The 18,798-nt window shown below is 39.5% G+C and overlaps 1 long non-coding RNA gene across 1 annotated transcript in view; it reads left to right on the forward strand.

The window, feature by feature from the left end:
• Nucleotides 1-18,389, forward strand: part of LOC136360212 (uncharacterized) — a 39,217-nt gene extending 20,828 nt beyond the window's left edge. Inside the window, exons 2-3 of the long non-coding RNA XR_010743433.1 lie at nt 15,808-15,830; nt 16,656-18,389. This is a non-coding gene — a long non-coding RNA (uncharacterized lncRNA). The remainder of the gene's footprint in view (nt 1-15,807; nt 15,831-16,655) is intronic.
• Nucleotides 18,390-18,798: the final 409 nt, after the last annotated feature.

The following is an 18,798-nucleotide window of genomic DNA, read 5'->3' on the forward strand; positions in this document are numbered from 1 at the left end:
ACCATTCCAACAAATAGCAGAAAACAACATGAACCCACACAACATAATATATTTTTCTTCCCCAAACCAACCAACCAAAGAAAATTCAAGGCTTTGGACCTCATGCTTCTGACCTCTGATGGCTGGGGTTCAGTTTACACACAGTGCTAACAAAAGCTTTGTGATAAGGACTACGTGCAAGGTTTCTATGTCTGCAGCAAAACAGAACTTCCTACAGATAAAGTTTATGTTGACTGTGTTGAGAATAGAGGTTTCTTGGCAGCCTGTCTAAGATTAGACCAAGCACCCACAGCAGATGAGGATAATCCCAAACTCAATTCCAAGTCTTTGTACTTGTCTAAGAGGCATAATTAAACATACAGATGATATAAGATCCTACCAAAACCGAACACTGAACGCATGTACATGTATGTATATGGTATTTCAGGGCATGTGTGACTACTGTCTGTCACGTCACCCAGGACCTCAGCTAGAACATCTGGAACAAGACTGGCCCAGCCCAGCTTTAAAGCAAGACCGGAGGGACATAGCAAAGAGCACTGTCAGTAATAAACAGCACAAAAAAAATTGCTAAGGAAGAGAGACTGTAAGGAGTTGGCTGTACTTAAAAAAAGAAAATAAGAGAGTGATGCAGTCTAGAAAAGAATACAGAGCAAATGAGGCAGAAAACTCAGCTGCATTCCTCAGTGAGCTGTTTCTTGTGCCACAATAGAGCAAATAATCCTTTTGAAGAATACTTATTGAGTATAGTAAGGACAGGTCCAACAGAATGCTCAGAAATACCAGTATGACTGGGGTATAAAAAGAAATAAGCGTGGGCAGGTTAATAAAGACAGAACAGTGTGAGACTTCAGTGGATGTGACACCTGAAACTGCCTCTTTGAGTAATGACACTCAGTAGCTAAATTTTGTTTTATTTTGCATGGCAGAGTGTTGCTGGTGGCAGTATCCTTGCTTTTTCCTGTATGCATAGCAGATTCCTTCTCTTTCATCTCAGACCTCCTACCTCTCAGACACTTCATGCAGAATCCTGCTTTCCCACTGAGCTCCTGTGTTTTCTCCAGGTTTCCAGACTTGGCTTTCCTCCCCCAAGACCACACACCCAATGCCTCTCTGCTCTTATATTCCTTCTAGCCTGGCTCCCACTCTGCAACCCCAGTGCTTCTGCTTTCCCTCACCTGTGCTTTACAATACCCCTTTCCCTCCATTCCCTCTATCCCCAAGCTGGGATCTCCCTGCTTTCCCTGAGCCCCTCCTTGGGATGTGCACCCCTGCAGATCATGCAGAAACCCAGGGCACTGCTTGTGTCAGCAAATACATGGCAAAAAGAGTAAACTGAAGAAGGAGGTAGAAAGTAGCACATATTACCTTCTCTCCAGAGCTGCCCCCATGCAGGCTCTTGGCACAACCACGGGATAGTGGTGATTTTAAATTATTTTGTATTTCCAGAGGGGTTTCTATCATAACACAGATGGCTAACCTGTTGTTAGACATCTCATAGAAGAGCTTTCATATTCAGATGATAAAAATGCTGGAACAATTTATGACATTTCTATAATGAGGTGTCATTCTGTTTCACATCCTAAGGCAGTTTGAAAGAGGCAGACTATCAGTTATCTTCTGGGAAAATCCTTCAGATAGTAGTTCAGGAATTTGTGTAACCATTTTACATAGCCTTCTGAGGTTTTTTTCCTGCAGAATCCCTCCTTGCAGCTTCATGAGGACCGTGCTTTCCCTGGTTTTCTCCTGTTATTTTTTTAATCAACAGAAAAAAATTGTAAAAGGAAATGTAAAAGGAATATTAGTTTATCCCTTTGTGTGTAAACAATACCACACTTTAGAAATTTCTTAGTTTGAATTATGCAAGAAAGGGTTGATCTACTCCAGCAGTCACATCCTTATTTCATCCATTCTGTGGGTGGTTACAACAAGGGGAGCTGAAATAATTTCTTCATTTCAAAGCATTTCTTCCAGCGAATTACAAAGAATGTCGCTTCTGAGCCAGCAAGCTATAAAAATGAGCAAAATGATGTAAGAACCTATTAGAGGTAGCAAGAGATAATGATGATAATGTCCATAATGTACTGTTTCTGCCACTTCATTCTGCATTAGAGTCTATTGTTGAGAATGATCTGCCTCACCAGGTTCCTGTCTCTCGTGCTTCTTGCCTGGCTGCAGAGCTCAGTGTACTGTTCACTGGCCAGACACGGTAAATCAGAACCACTCCACTGAACCCACAGCAGCATGTGCTGGAGGTAGATGGTACAAAGCTATATTTTTTCATACAGCATCTGCCAGACAAAGGTTCCAAGGGATAAACTGATATCGGGGCCAGTCCAGGTGCTGGACTACAGCACTGCTTCCTGCTTGCATCCCCAGAAGGGAAAATGTTGTCTTAAAACTTCAGTGGCAGTAGATAAACCTATTTTGTTTATTTTCTTAAGCTCTAGAACCAAATATATTCTTATCTGATTGTTTCAAAGTCAGTATTTTCTAAAGGGCTCATTCCCATAGCTGCTAGGCTTCTTTATTTCTCCTGGGCAAGGCTGTGTGTGTATGTGCCATGTAGCATGCACACAATGATTATTGCTAATAAGAGAGGTTTTACACCTATGTGTCAAGCACAGTAACACTGTGATCCAGGTATGTGTGCAGAATGTCCTGCAAAGACAGTGGATATAAGCAACAAATCCAAAAAGTGTTGAGCTCTCTGGGCAGATACTGTAGAGTCAATCCATGCAGCAGAAATTTGTATTTATCCAGGATTTCCACATAGCTACAACTATCACTTCTGACTGAATCTCCTAGGCACTTTGTCAAAATGATTCTTTTCCTTTTTTTTTTTTTTTTCCCCAAGGCAAAGTGGCACTTCTATTCATTAATGGCTAGGTGTCTCTGGAGGAGACCATACAGCCCAAAGGTGTCACCAGCCCCCCAAATAATCAAGAAAAGGGCAGAAATAAGGAAGAGAGTCTCTCCTCACTGCCCAGTCTTCCTCAAAAGGCAAACACCAGTAGTAACTAAAAAACTCATTCATTGACTTACCTGGAATGAAATTCCTAAAGGTTTTGTTAGGTAAAAGTCTGCTAGGAAAGTGTTTTGGTTGACACTGATATGGAGGTTATCTGAGATGAAGAACTCACCGTACCTATGAAATTGGCTGGATTACGGAGTTCCACAAATGCTTCAGCTCTCTAAGGGGCCATGAAAGTCCTAACTTGTTTTACTAAGATAAATTTGGATCAGAGAAGACAATTCCAGAAGGTTTTTTTTTTTTAAATTTGCTTGAAATACACTGTTTTTCAGCGTATATTTCAATGTTTCTTTTATGTCAGACATCCATTAGTTTTATCCTACATGCTTATAAAACAAAGCAGGTTAGTTAAATACCTGTTTCGCAACATTATAGCCATTCCAGTAGCATTTTTTAGCAAGAATTTCTAGGTGAAAATAATGCTTTTTGATGGTGTGCCTGTCCTCTCTCCTCTATTTCATTTTATGTAGGTAGCTCCATGCATAAGCTCATAAATCCTGCAGGAATTTGAGACTATTCAAAAGACACCTGTGACAGCTGGAGAATAAGTGCACTTGGTTAATAACCTAGCCTTCATCTAGTCCACCTATATGCTCAGTAAAAACATTATATGCAAAATACTATTCCTTTTGTGCAGACTCTCCAAAACATCAGGGTAGCCCAGTGTTGAATACTTAATCATGGCAAACGAAGTGCTGCTAAAAGATATCTCAACAGTGAAATGTTAAATGCTACTGTGCTATACCATGGTAAGTAGTTGAAGGCAGCTTGTGCTTACTTCTAGTTTGAGCATAATTTCGTATCATTGCTCTGAAAAGTAACCCCAGTTAAGACCTTATCTTTAGAGGAGAGTAAAACAGAATGGGAAAGAAGCTTCTTTCAATTGCTCACCTGGCCAATTTTAGTTGAGGAAAAAAGAGAAAAGTTTGACAAAATATGACCTGATTTTAAAATTCATCTCTTTCATTTAAGTGAAATTTAAATGAAAATAGTATTTATTTTTATACAGTTATTTCAAATCTAGTCCCATATTTGTACAAAATCTACTGTAATAAATAAGAAAAATGTAATTAGCATTAAAATATATTTGACATTGATATCCAGTCTGAAAGACAGAGAGAACTTGTTCATGTTTCATTCTGGTGTTGTTTCATAAGGGCCATTAAAATTATCATTGAAGTATGTATCATTAAATTCTGGATTTATGCCTCCTAATTGTCTGGCTAAAAGGGTTCTCACCTAAGCTATGAATACAGGCTGTGTTTCTATTACAATATGTAGTACTGCAGTATACTCCATGTTGCTCATCCTCAGATGTCTACTCACCTGAAATCCATCTACATCCGAGGGCAAGCCCAGAGTTCTTCCTGCCCCTCTGGATGCTCTGGCTGTTTCTCCAGGAAAACCTCAGCCTGTGTTCAGGACGAGAGAGCTCCAGGATTTCTCTGGGCTGATAGCGGAGTGACCTGGAGTACAGGAGACCATGGATTGCACTGTACTGCTGAACAGACATATACCAAATCCCTAAGAGGGACTCCTCCAGACTGTCTGACCTAAGATGTGTGTCTGAAAAGCATGGATTACATTATTCCTTGCAAGTGTCTCTCCTTGTGTTAGCAATAGGCATTTAACTTTCAGGCAGTTGAAATCAGAGAAGGTGAAGCCCACTCTGACTGACTGTTTGCTCAGTGGCCCACCGAAAGCATGAAAGAGACAAGTCTGAAATATGTGACTCTGCTAAGTTTTTATTTGCGTTGCCAGTGACTCACCTCTGGGTATCCAGGGGCTGGATGGTCCTGCTCTGAGAAATGGGCTGAATAAGCATCAGGGATTTGAGTGTGTTTCTCTTGACAGCCCCCTGAATGATCCAAAGGATGTGCTGTCTGCTGTGTTTGGGACACGTATTGCCAGGATGTGTGGCCTTGTGGGGCTGAACCACAGAGACAGACAAGGGACTTTACTGTGCCAGTCCTTCTGGGAATTAGGTGTGAGCTTGGTGCTGAGCTCTTCATTTCTGAGCATAGCTTTTCACCTAGAAGCAAAATATAGCATGCCCTGAGGACTTTACTATTTGTTTGCAGGTGAAATGCCTCAGGACTAGATAAAAGCTTTGAAAATCTGTATTTTGGATATGTACAGTTCTCAGGGGCTGAAACCCTCAGGTGCTTTCTGGGAAGCTCATGCAAGGGCAGTTATTCTCATTCTCTTGTGTTTCTGCACCATTCCTGTGTAGTACCTGGCATTATTATCTTCTCCCAGATCAGACCTGCAGAAACTTGTTGGAGTCCTTATAATAACCTCTTTATATCTTTTTGTCACCTGAAAATGAGTACTGACACTGCCTTTCACTGCTTGCAATCTGAAGCAATAAATCAAGTGCACTGTCACACACACAAATCCTCTTGGTTTTGTCAGTGTCTAGCTTTTAATTCAGCTCAGACTGGATGTTATTTCAGGTTTTAGACCAAGTACAGCAATTAGATGCTTGCCACACTGCTAATAATTTAAGACTTAAAAATATCAATCACTATTACTGCAGATAAATGTTACCCAGCATGACCAATGCATGAATGACAACCTTTTAGGGTGGAGAGAAGCTACAAGATAGAAAATAGTATGTTTTATCACAGGAGAGGCTGGCTACTAAAGCATGTGGAGACACACATCAGTGTCTAAAAATACTGTTGGTTACAGAGGATGATCTGATAAAACATGGATATCAAAAATGCCCTCAGTTGCTGTCCTGCTGGATAAAGGCATTTCAAAAAATCTAATCACTGTACTTGTGATGTGTCAGGACTTCTGGTGCTCTGTTTCCCTGTACTATTCTGCTAATGCTTGGGAAAGGTGGCAAGAAAAAAAGCTATGGTGTTTTCAGCTGTTCTGGACCAAATCCTGCAGCAGTGACAGCCTGTGCTGTTTCCCTCAGTGTGGCACTGAACAGCTGCAGTGTTTCCAATATATAATATCCTACAGAAGGGAGGCAACTACTGAAGAAGAGTGCAGCCTATGTATCTGTGTTTTGTTTGTCCAGTTGAGCCACTGGATGTGGCAGTGTTTCTGGTAGGGGCTGGGGGCTTCTCTCATGCATGCTTTTCTATCAAGCGTCTGTGGAACAAGATTAATATATTAAGATGCTCTTCATTTTTTTATTTTTTAAGAAACAAATCCTTTCAATATGATTTCTGATGGAATCACATTGCCTAATTCCCCATGTTTGGAGTGACCTTTTCCTCTGCTTTTTTCTAAATGAAATTACTGCAAATTCATTATTCGTAGAATCAAGGCACAGAGACTCAGTTGTAGAAAGTCAGGAGGTCACTTTCTTTGAAAATCTTTTGAAATCCTCAGACTTAGCTTATGTATACACACCGATATTTCATTATAGTGTCAGCAATTTTGTTCTAGGAGAATACTGTGTGCGCTAACTTGGGAAGGTTGAGAAGCTAACTATTATGGGTGTGTATTTGTGACTTAGCTGATATCTTGCCTTTGCCATGGTTAGTTCTTGATTAAAGTTTCTGGAAGCTGCACGGACTAGACAATCAACAAACATGCAAATCCTTGGCCATAAAATTGCTAGCTTGCTGGTGTGTACACAGGTTTTGCAGTGACCCCCTTTTCTGCTGAAAGTAATTCTAGAGCACAATTACTTTGTATCTTGGAAGAAAATCCAAATAGTGATTTCAAATGATGAATTATTATAGCTTTCATCTAGATATAAGTGTATTAATATTCTTTAAGTTTATTAGTATTCTCAGAGAGTAATAGTCGTCAGGTTCAAACAAATATATCCAAAGCTGCTTGTTTCATGCAACACACTGATTGGAAAAGGAAGTATCACTGGTTTCAGGATTTAGCTGAGAAGTTTGGTTCACATGAACAGCCACAGTCTGCATGAAGAATAGGCAAGCTTGTCTTCTTCTAATTTGTTTTCATTTCTTAGGAAATACTGGGCATGTGACTCAGACTAGTGTGATGTTTCTAGTCTTCTAATATGGTAACATATGTCCATGTAGATATGTATGAAGTTTGTGTGAAGCTTTTCTTGGGGAGTTTTGATGCAAGAGTGCAAGAAATCTCTCCAGATTTTTATTCAGCACTGCAAGAAAATGTGTCTTTACTCACTTTTGCTTTTGCAAAAGGACTGTGTCATATGTGAAGAAAAAATGCTTACTTAGATTATCCACAATGTGTGTGAGAGATCTGACCCTGAGCTAGATGATGAAGTGGCACCATCGCATGAACAGACACTTCAGAAGTCCACTACAGTGAATTTTCTGTCTAGAAGGTCTAAATCAAGTTTGGGGATGCTTGACAATGAATAGAACCAGTTGATCTTAAATTCAGTACCAGCTTGATATTTTTTGCTTCGTTCTATTACATTGTGGTGATTTGACCCTGGCTGGATGTTGGATGCCCACCTAAGCCAGTCTATCACTGCCCTCCTCAAGTCGACAGGGGAGAGAAAATATGGTGAAAGCTTCAGAAGTTGAGATAAGGGCAGGCAAAGATAATTCACCAATTACCATCACCTCCATGGGCTGCAGGGGCACAGCTGCCTCACCATGGGCTGCACCAGGGGCTGCAGGGGGACCTCTGCTCTGGCACCTGGAGCACCTCCTACCCTTCCTTCTGCACTGACCTTGGCCTTGGACAGTGGTGGGTCCATCTTAGAGCCAGCTGGCATCAGCTCTGATGAACATGGGGAAATCTTACAGCACCTTCACAGAGATGCCCCCCGCTTCCATTACCAGAAACTTACCCCACAAACCCAATGCATGCACACATGTAAGTGAAGGTAACAGGATATTTGCAGTTTGTAACAAACTCACACAATTATTTTTTTTATTTGTTGCTTAACATGGTGGGACTATGATAACTGTCACTTTCCTTGCTTCTAACATAAACAAAACCAGTAATATTATAATGCAAGAAGAAATAAAACTGTCTTTGTGTGCCAAAGAAGTGACTGCTCATTTTTAATAAGCCATCTGTTTCATTTAGAAATTGGCTGTTTATAAATTTCCTTTAGTCAGCAAAATATTGGCTTCTTCCTGTAATATTGAGAAAACCCCACAGGATCCAACTAATAAACTGTATTCGCTTTTCACTGTGGAAAAAAGAAAGAAACAACATAGATTTTAAAAGAAGTTACAGTGTGAGGCACAATATTTGTGGCCAGATAAAGCCATTGGGAATTGGAGGGAGGTGGGTAAGGGAAGGGCAGTAGCTGTCCAGCCCCGTGGACAAACCTCACCAGCACCATGCTGGTGGAAAGCATGGTTGGGAAAAGGAGAGGAAGAGGAATCTAGCCAGTTACAGTGATGGTTTGTATCTCCCAAGATACTTCAGGGGCAGTTCCAGGGCACCAAGAGCTCACAGAGTGGGGTTTAAAGCAGTACAATACCCAGTACTGAAATTGCTGCAAAAGTTTCTTGTTCTCATGCTGTTTTGGAGGGCAGGGGAGGCATAGCAGAAGATTGTATTTCAGTGGTTAACAGCTGAGTTTCCATGAGAGTTTTACTGGACAAGGGATACTGATGGTGTGTTTGAGAGGCTTCTGGTTCATGGTTTGCAGCACAAACAAGAGAGCATATACAAGAGAGGAATATGATGTAAAGGGCAGGACTGCAAGGGCTGGGAAGCAAAGAAAAGCTGCACATATGTTCAGTTCCTATTAAAGGAAAGTTGAGAGATGGCCTTGAAGGAAGGGTGCTTAAGGCATAGCAAAGATGCCACACGGCTCTTCACCAAGGCTCTTGCTGAGGATTTTCCAGTGTCGCTGAGAAAGGCACAGGAAGATGGCTGCTAACTGAAGTTAGATAAAATTATTACTGAAAGAAGATGTGTTTTTTGTAGCAGGGAGAAAACAAATAATTTATCAAGGAATGTGGTGAATTTGGCATATCTTGCTGTGTTTATGGCAAAAGTAAAGTACATCATTTAGGAGAATATTTAATCAAGCACTCAAAAGAAGTTATACTATTTGCTTGTGCAACAGGTTTTGCTGTGTGGTTGTGATTATTTTTCTTTGGTTTTAGAACCAATAAATATATGAGTTCACCATTTATTTTCTTTCACAGAAAGAGAATAAGACCCCCTGCATTGTCCCAGCATATTCATTGCTACTGCTGTTCTGCATTAAGAAATGTCTGTAACAAAATCTCATTATTTAGAGTTTCTGACAGTTGCCTGCAGTGGTCAGACTTTATTCACTTTCACTAAGGATTTGCCCGAAAATATTTTGTTTGGAACTGGTTTGGGGTGGCAATTATTTGCTCTTGAAAATTAATATAATTTTGTGCATGCTTTCCATGTGCTCAGGGTCTGCCATTTTTGGGGCAGAGAGGGTGCCTTCATGCCTCAAGTGCTGTGCATTCTCCTCCTGTGAGAGCCCCTGAATACACCTGAAGTGTTGTCTTGGTGCTCTGCCTCACCTGTGTTCTCCTAATGTTTGTAGCACAGAAGGTGCTGGTGTTGGCCAGCCCATGCACTGCTCTTACAGGATCACAGGGCAGCTCTGACCTGCAGGACATGGCCACTCAGCCCCTTGCTGACTGAGGGATTGGGGTTCTGCCGTTGTCTGTTCTGGCCACGGTGAAGTGACAAGATACTCATAACATTTTAAAAGGTGTCCTGGTCGCATAGCAGAATATGTAATTCCAGTCCTCCTATAAAACTACCCAAGATGCAGCAAAACTTATGGAAAGTAGATTAATCTGTTAACTTTTATAGGTTTTGGAAGTAATTTCAATGAAATCCTCTTGGTTTCTTTATTATACTAGAATTTTCCCTAAAGAAATTGGTATTTTATTATGATGTTTGTCTTGGACTTTCAAGAATTACAGTTTTAATGTACCCAATTACTTTTGTTATTAAAAAAGTCAGAAAGAAACCTGATTAAGATGTTAGAAATTTTGACTGTACTATCCAAACAATTCCACTTGGTTAGCAGAGATATTTGGATCCAAATTTTACTTGCAGCCAACAGACTTGTAATTGGATTAAAAATAAGCAGGGAATGAGTTGGAAAAAAAAACCCAACTAAATCATTTACTCATGCCTCTGTACATTTTGTGCCATAATATAGTCTGATTTGAAGTTTGTTGTTGTTTTTTTAAGAGGTTTTGATAAAACTCATATGGTAGGTGACATCCTTGTTCTGCAGTGGGAAAAGTGGGAAATCAAGTTCAAAATTCCCTTACTGCAATACTTCTTTGGAAGGTAAAAAGTCAAGCAGTACCAAAAGTAGGATTTTGAATTCTACTTTAGTTTAGAGGTATGCTGTAACAGATACATTAATTTAAATTCTTTCCACAATGCAGTTGATTTCTTTCTTGAATGAGAATCTTAATAAATCATGCCTTCTAGCGTACTCCATTAAATGAGATGCATTATGTGGCCAATTTAATGTTCTACTAGGAACTGGGTGGAATTTTGGCCCCATGGAAGTCAGTGGGAGTCATGCCACTGGCTGCAGCAGGTCTAGTCTTTTCACAGCAGTTTTGAATGTGCGTGACTAGTGAGCTTGATTTTCAGCCCTAATGTTTGGTTTTGCGCTTACATTGGAAAAGAACATTTTAAATCCTATCAGGAAGGAAGCCAATGCATGTTCTTAAACCTTTGGTATTATTTCCTTTGGAAGAACTAGACAGAGAATAATATGTATTTTTTCTTTATCTGATGGCAATATGCTGTACTGAAATGAAAAGCATTTTAACTGAATTCAATTTTATGTTTTCATATGTATGTATTTGTGAGTGTGTGTATCCTACTGACGTTATTTCCTATTGATTTAAGATACAGTTAAATATGGGTGACAGGCACGATAGGACTTTCTTTGTAAGCCTTTGCCCATTAGGAACTGAAGGCTGCTAAGAAAATCTCTCCCTTCTTCAATTCCTTTTTGGTATCTGGAAATTCACAGCAGATGGCCTCAGTTCTCTCATTTGCACCATTCTGACTTCACTGATTTAGGTTGTAGTAAATCCTGATTATCCAGCTATGAAAGTGGGATCAGGACCAGCATTTTGGCAACTGGCTCCGACTATAAAAACAAGAACTCAGTACAAAGGAGCAGTTTGTGGCTCTAATAAAACCTGTGGGATTTTTGCTGTTTACTTCACTGGAATCTGGATGTCACCAAAGTGTGGTGTCCTGTAGCTGCTTCCGTTCATATTTGGGTAATGAATGATGGATGAAATATCCTAGGGTAACAAAAAATGAAAAACATATCACTTGCCAGTTATAGGGCAACATAATGTAATTAGTGTTTGCAACCTTTGTAGAAGTGGGTTTTGTTTGTGTGATTTTTCACTTCTGTGAGGAGGGAGCAGTGAAATCTATGCCCAATGCACCATGGGCAAAGAACTGATCTGACAAAATAGAACAGCAGATTTAATTTCCATTTTCTGTGAGAGATATTTAGCATCTCTGCTAAGCTGTAATATGCCACTGTGCTGAAATCCATAAATGCGTAACTTTCCTAAACTGCAAATTTAGTTATACTGAATTTACTAGGTTTCAATAAAATTGCTGTAGAAGCTTTGTGGCAAGAGAATTCTACATAAATGCAATTTGCAGGTTTGTCACTTTTTCAGCTATATTTTCCATCCTTCTCATCTTTGTGTTATGGAGAGATACCGACTTGGTGGAATCACTGCAGAAAGTTATAAATGATGTATGAAATGAGAAATCCCTGCTCAGAGCACAGAACTTAATCTATGCTATTTGCTGTGAAAGTCAGCTCAGACGCAAGCAGAAAAGCCCATCGAAGCGATACAGGGATAGCTGCAGAAAAGGAAGTGGGCTAAATCCCCCCAGCACTGCATGGCCATCAGTGAAACAATACTATAAAATGCCATTGTTTTTTTAGGATTTTTCAAGTTGAGGTGTCTTTGTGCATGTAGTTACAGCACTTTTGTGGGATCACTTAGCATGGTGCAGTTTATGTCACTATGTTGGATGGACAGAATCCACAGCTACTGCTGTCATCCTGCAGAATCCAGCCCACTAGAGAAGTTGCTGCTGCAAGAATAAAAAAAGTAATCCTGAAAGGATGCAGTGATTTCCCTCTCCTAATCCATAGATTTTTTTCAGGCTCCTACCTAAAATTCTGCGCTAGAGTTAGAGAGGCTACTGTTAGTTCATTGTGGTTTTTTTGTAAAGAAGGTACTTTTTGCAGTAATTGTCTAAAACTCTGTTTTCCATGAAAGTTGCTTTGTCAGAAAGATACATCAGCCCTGCTTATGAATAGGAACAATCAGCCATTTTGTGGTAGAAGCAGCTTGCAAATAACTTTAGTGATTCCTGAGAAACAAGTATCTCTGCCAAACATTTGTAGCAGAGAATGCAGTATACAGCTAACAGCAAGCCTTGGCTCATCATACTGTTTATTTCCCTTGTTCTCTCTGCTTTACTGTGAACTCCTTGTCCGTTGTGGATGCCTGCTGAGAAGGATGCAGAGGGAAATTTCAAATTCTGTAATCCCAGAATCAAACCTGGGCAGGAGGAGATTCTAACCCTGGCTTTGGTAAGAAACTCTTACCAAAGAAAGAAGCTGTCTCTGCTGATGTCCCCAGTGGCTTACTGCAGAGCTTTCTGTGGCTGCAGACTCCTTCAGTAGCTGCTGTGCATCCCAGAGCAGCCTTGAATTTTGAAGGATGAAGTGTTTAAATGTGCGCAGAGGGTCAACCTGGAAAGACCAGGATTTATTTACAGGACAGTTGGCCTGCAGTCTAGCACACAGAGCTACTGCTTATGTCCTAGGTAAAATAGATGACTTGGCACTTGGCAAGTGCTACAGACACTGCTAAAAAGGTGTTTCTTGGCTCATCCATCTCTTGCAAGGTGCAGAGGAACTGTGGCAGCTATATAAAGAGTTTGGGGAAAAATAGAGACAACATGAGTAATGGAGTAGTAAAACTCAGTTCAGCTCCTTGGCACTTGCAAACTCACAGCCAAGCCCTGCAGCCTTAACTTGGGAAAAAAATTATCTGGAGAAATCAAAGGGAGTTTTAACTCAGAAAGCCACTCTAGTGCTTGCTTGTTCTAGGGGTAGGTGTTCAATAGCAAAGTTCCTTTTCTTTGGCTATACAGGCTGTGACTAGGGGCAAGTATCTCCTCTTAGTATCACAAGCAATGCAAAATTAATCAAAAGCTCAATTCTAACAGCTATAAAAATCTACCGTATTATTAAGAATAGCTTCTAAAATGCTGAAGAAAACTATAATCAACTGCTAAAGCACGTCTCGGGGAACTAAAGGGGTTTATAAATAATCATTAGAATAAACTGCTCCCTGCCGTGAGGCACATCTCTTATTATGTCTGCTATGTCCCTTTCGGCTTTCTCACTGCATCATCAAGCATGGATTAAGGTCAAATAAATTTAGGATGAGTGAACACAACAGTCTTGACTAAGTTTCTAAAAATGTGAAGGACATGATCTTGTGAGTGAACAAGTGCAGTGTATTCAGTTTCATTAAAATACTCAGATTTCAACTGATTCATTAGGCCCTTTCACAAGAAAATTTATTGACAACATCACTATGCCAATAAATTCACATATATTTAGAATAATGAATATAATTATGTCATTATAATGAGGAATAATTATGGTGGAAGTGAATACACCCCTCCTATTTTTAAAGTACTTTACTGTTTATGTATGTTTCATGTTTGAAATTATATCAATTGTATCAGGGGATATTCCAGGTTTGAGCAAGCAAGCATTATGTTACATAGTAGTATTCTCATCTTTATTGACATTTCTCTTAAAAGAAGTTAGACTACTAAACCAGCTGTATATTGTGTGTGTGTGTGTTTGTTTCCCGTGTGATGTGGTTTGTGCCGCCCTTACAGCCATGACATTAACGCCAATTCTAACTTTTAGCTTAAATAGATCTTCCTGATACTTATCCTTAGAAATGTTTCCAGAAAACAGCTAGCTCCCAGGTCACTGGCTTGCTAAGGCCAAACTTGTTCACCTCCTACTCTAAAAGACTCTGCTGCCCAGATGGGATGATGGGGAGCTGTGGAGGATGCCCACGGGAAGTGCTCTCAGCAGCACCAGAGCTGAAGGAGGGGAGGGCTATAGGTCCATCTTAGTCTGCACTGAAGGACACTGACAGCCATGTGGAGAGAATGCTGACCAAACCTGAGAAATTAAACTGGATCAGGAAACATAAATAAATTAGGTGCAAGGAGAGCTAGTGGGAGCTTCCACAAACCTAGGCAGAGAGAGATAAAGCTTTGGAAGGGAAAAAGGATTGAATGCGAGGAGGGCAAGGTGTCTGCTGCAAGCAGAAGGAAACCTGTTTCAGCATCTGCAGTAAAGAAGAGTGCCAAAGAACAAACCTCCAGAAGGCTCCCTGGGCTCCCTTAGCATGGGCTGAGGTACACATCCCTGTGGCAGCGTGCTCTCCGTGCTGAGATGGAATCTCAGGCTCCCCATTTATTGCTTTCAGCCTGTCTCTATTCTCTGGTGCTGTGCTGAATGCAGTCTCCATTCTGTGCTGCTTTTCAGCCTTGCTTCTGAGCTTTATCTTCCAGGCTTTTGCTGACCTCCTACATATTTCGTGTTATCCTCTGGTTTCTCAACTGATGTTATTATTGATGTACCAGGGTTTTTTCAGAAGAGAATCTGTATGTTTTTTATAGCTCTGCACACCAATCTTGCATTTTATGATGGGTACCGCAGTGAGCAGTTGTTAACTGTAGATGCTGTTGTCTGTTCAGCAAGTTACAACAGTTTTTTCTGCAGTTTCTAGTAGCCAGGGTGGTTAAGATGCATAACAAAAAACTGTCCCAAGCTATAGATGAAGACCAATAATGTTTCCAGTGTTTGTTTGGAATTTTGATTTGTTTTGTTTTAGGTTAGCAAAATCTGCTTTATCATTTTGAGGGTAGAAAGGGAACTGATTGCAATAAAAGCAGAACAAGATTTATAGCACGTTCTTATAAATAAAGGCACACTGTTCTGCCAAATTATGTAAGATGTGGCATTTCACATTGTTCTGTTCCTTTTATGATCTATGGTGCCATAGATGGGCTTAAAAAAAAATAGGACTATTATATGGATTTCTGCAGCATAATTGGCATTGACACTTTTATTGATTGAATAAATGAAATAACATGCACAGTTCTGACAATCTTTGCAGATTTCTACGATTACAGCCGTGATGATTCTATGTCAGCAAAAACGTCTCTAGGAATTTAAAATGAAGCCATGGCCAGTTCATTAATATACATACGTTTGAAATTGCAGCCCTAACAATTGAGTTCTCTGCACTGAATGCTATAATATATATTGTCGTGAGCTATATGCCCTCAGATCATTTCTGTGAATTACAAGAAAATTATGGAGTGGAGAACATTTTATTATTGTGCTTTTCATCCAGGGATACAGCTTTTCACTGATGAAAATTGAAAACACTGAAAATTAAAATGTAAATGCGTTTATCAAAAGAAGAGGAAAAAATTGAATCCTGAACTTTAACTGCTTTTGCATTTTACTTCTTCAAATAGCAATTTTGATATTTACATCTCAAAAGAACAAGTAGTCAGGCTCTGTAATATCTATTTGGATTCTTACTAATAAGTGCCTGGCTGTTTGTTGCTGGGGGTCTGAGGATTTGTTTTAGTAAAACAGCATGGAAAGCTGTGTGGGTGTTTATTTATGCATGTGCATACTCTGAGAGACAAAGTAATTATTCATTTATTTAGAGTTTCTCTCCTTTCTGTTAAACACGTTCTTTTTGTGTCTTTTACAGGTCAGTGCCACATTACAAAGGATGTGAGTTACTCATGCCTTTGTACAGAAGAAAGAAAAGACAGAGAGCAATGAACACTAGAAGCTGTTTACATGAAATTTAGTACTTAATAGACAGGAAAAATGCGTAATTTAAGATTTATTTAAGCTGGATTTTTTTTCTTTTGGTTTAAAAAATATGTATTTGTGATGGTGCATGTTTTGGATTTTAATTTGCTTGTTCTGTTATATGAGTTATTTCTAGAAAGTTTAATGTAAAATGGTTTGTTCTTTGTACCCCCCTCCTGTTCCTTTCCCTTGGTTCACCCCCAAGTTGTTTGTCAGATATTCATTAAGTGTCAATCATTAGTTACATAACCCTCTGGTCCTGTCACTCTGGGGCCTCTCCCTGCATCCAGAAAATTCCAAGAGAGGCATCGAGTGATTGGGCAGAACCAAGGGGGTCCCCTCCCATTTGGTTATGATTTGATGTTGCACCTGTATGTTGTGTTAAGGGTCACTCCTTACTTTTCTGTTATTGGGTTGTTGCTGTTCCCATCCCTGAGACGCAGTCCCATTTATAAGTTGCTCCCCTCACATTCTCAGGGTCTCTTCTGACACAGAGCCCTGGGGTGAGGATCCCCCTGATCCAATAAACTCTGTAGCCCTGTCTCTGAAGAGTCCTGCCTTTTATCTCCTGCTTTTGCCTCGTCCCTGCGCTTGGTCAGCCCAGAGCCCCCAGGGCTGTCGTGGTGCCAGGGCTGGCCCAGCCGGGACACACAGGCGCTGCAACTTTTTTTTTTTTTTTTTTTTTTTTTTTTTTTTTTTTTTTTGGTGGGCATCCTGACTTAGCTGAGGATGTGTTAACAGCCCCTAAGAAGAAACTCATCCATATGCTGAAAAAGACTGTGGGCTCAGTTCCCTGCAGAGGAAGAGTGCTGGATGAAGAATTGAAGCAGGCAGGCTGTGCAGCAAACTGAGACTTCCTGTGCCTCTGGTGCTGCCGTGTAATGTAAGAAAAGAAGAGGTTCATTGTATGATTTGAATAGAGATTGCACCTGTTTGTGCAGTCCTTACTGTATACAGAGTCAGATGAGTTGACTCCCTGTAGCTAAAATCCATCCAAATCCTCTACAAGTGACACAGGTAATGAATAGGTAAATCCTTTGTATAGCATTTTCATTGCTTTTGTAATTCCCTTTTCCTTCTTTTTCTTAACTTTGGAAGCATAGCTTTTCTGGTGGACATTTTCTGAACTCCTCCGTGCTGGGTAAAAGTGCTAGATCCTTTAGATCTGAGTGACAAACCTGACAGAATTGAGGACCTGATGCCAAAACTCTCACCCATGTGTAAATACTGAAGAGGCACCAGGAGAAAAAATGAGTGCCATTCTTCCTTCCCTGCCTTACAGTAGATGTTTTTGAACCTTTGGTTTGACCATGTCTGTCTCTTTTAGTGTTTCTCTTTGTATTTGGAAGATAATTTTTATCTCACCTTAATATTTTTAATTAACTTTCAAATTCTAAGCTGATAAGTAAGCATAAGAAACACACACAATATTATACATGGCACAATATCTATCACAGGATACTTGGCACCAAGCAAAAGTTATTGCCTTTTAGGATCTCAGATACTTAAATGGTTGAGAATTTTATGCTTTCATATTTCAAAGAAAAAACTTGTCAAACAAAGACATTGAAAAATTATATCTATTTATGCTAAATATATTTATAGCATTTTTTAAATAAAAGAAAATCTGACTTCATTATCTTTATTTAAGAAAAAAGCCTCAAAATTTTTGGTTGAGTTTTATTTTTTGTTCTATTTAGGTATCTGATACTTCTTTTTACTTTGAAAGAAAAATTATTTCATTGTTTCAGATGTGTCAGACAGTGGAATATCTTAGGCTATGAAAACAGACTACAACAGTCATGATCAGAAACACTTTGCTTTAGCATGTAAGCCATTATTTCTATAAAATCATTCATATTCTTAGGATTTAACAGGCATATTTGGTGGATTTATTTACATCTTTCCAATGTTTTATTCATTTCTTGTTTCAGTTTTATCTTTGTTATTTCTGTTTCCCTGTCTTTCTTGAATTTATGATTAATGTTTCTTTAGGCAACAAAACAATACATTCAAGATCAAGAGTTATGCAAAGACATAGCTATTTTTAAGGAATAAAATGAGTCAATAAAGTATCAGTATTCATAGCAAGTTTTCTTTCCATGCAAGAGATGTTGTAGGCAAAAGTTATGCTTAGACCAAAATAAAAACTATTCAAAGAGTAGAGAGAAATGGAACAAGCAATAGATGTTTGTGGAAAATTCCAGTCACTACCTGGATCTGGATACAATTGGCAAAGAGGACAAAAGAAGTAATGGCATAGATTTAATGGATCAAGTTTCTCTTCTGCAGTTCATCTCTTCATTAATGGCCCATGAAAAGTGAAGACCAAGATATTTGGACCAAAGAGCTGCCAGAGACTAAACCAACCATTACCTCTTGAAAGATTGCATCATTGATGCTTTAAATTAAAACTTTATTGCCATTGTAAAATGTCTGTGAGTTACCCAGAGAAAATAAAATATATGGTTTTCAGAGAGTGGTCATTATTTTTCAGCTAAATAAGAATGTCCTTTCCCCTTGGGAGCAGTGTGAAATGGAGCCCTCTGTAGGTCTTCCTCAGCTAGATTCCTGGCCGGACTATTCTACCTTTTCTATGCACATCTGGTTCTTTGTTCCTTTTGAAAGAGGTGAATCAAGGTTTGGGTCACATCTGCAGGCCCTATTCTAACAGTAAAATAAAAAGAACCATATTTTTCTTTATGGAAGAAAGTAATTTTCCTACTGATCTAAGACAAAAATGAGGGTTGTTTAGCCTGGAGAAAAAGACACTTAGGAGGAACCTTATTGCTCTCCACCAGTACCTGAAAGAATATTATAGACAAGTCAGGGTTGGTCTTTTCTCTTGTGTAACAAGCAATAAGACAAGAAAAAATGGCCTCAA

Source organism: Sylvia atricapilla, chromosome 4, assembly GCF_009819655.1.
Source record: "Sylvia atricapilla isolate bSylAtr1 chromosome 4, bSylAtr1.pri, whole genome shotgun sequence".
NCBI classification, from domain to species: Eukaryota; Metazoa; Chordata; class Aves; order Passeriformes; family Sylviidae; genus Sylvia; species Sylvia atricapilla.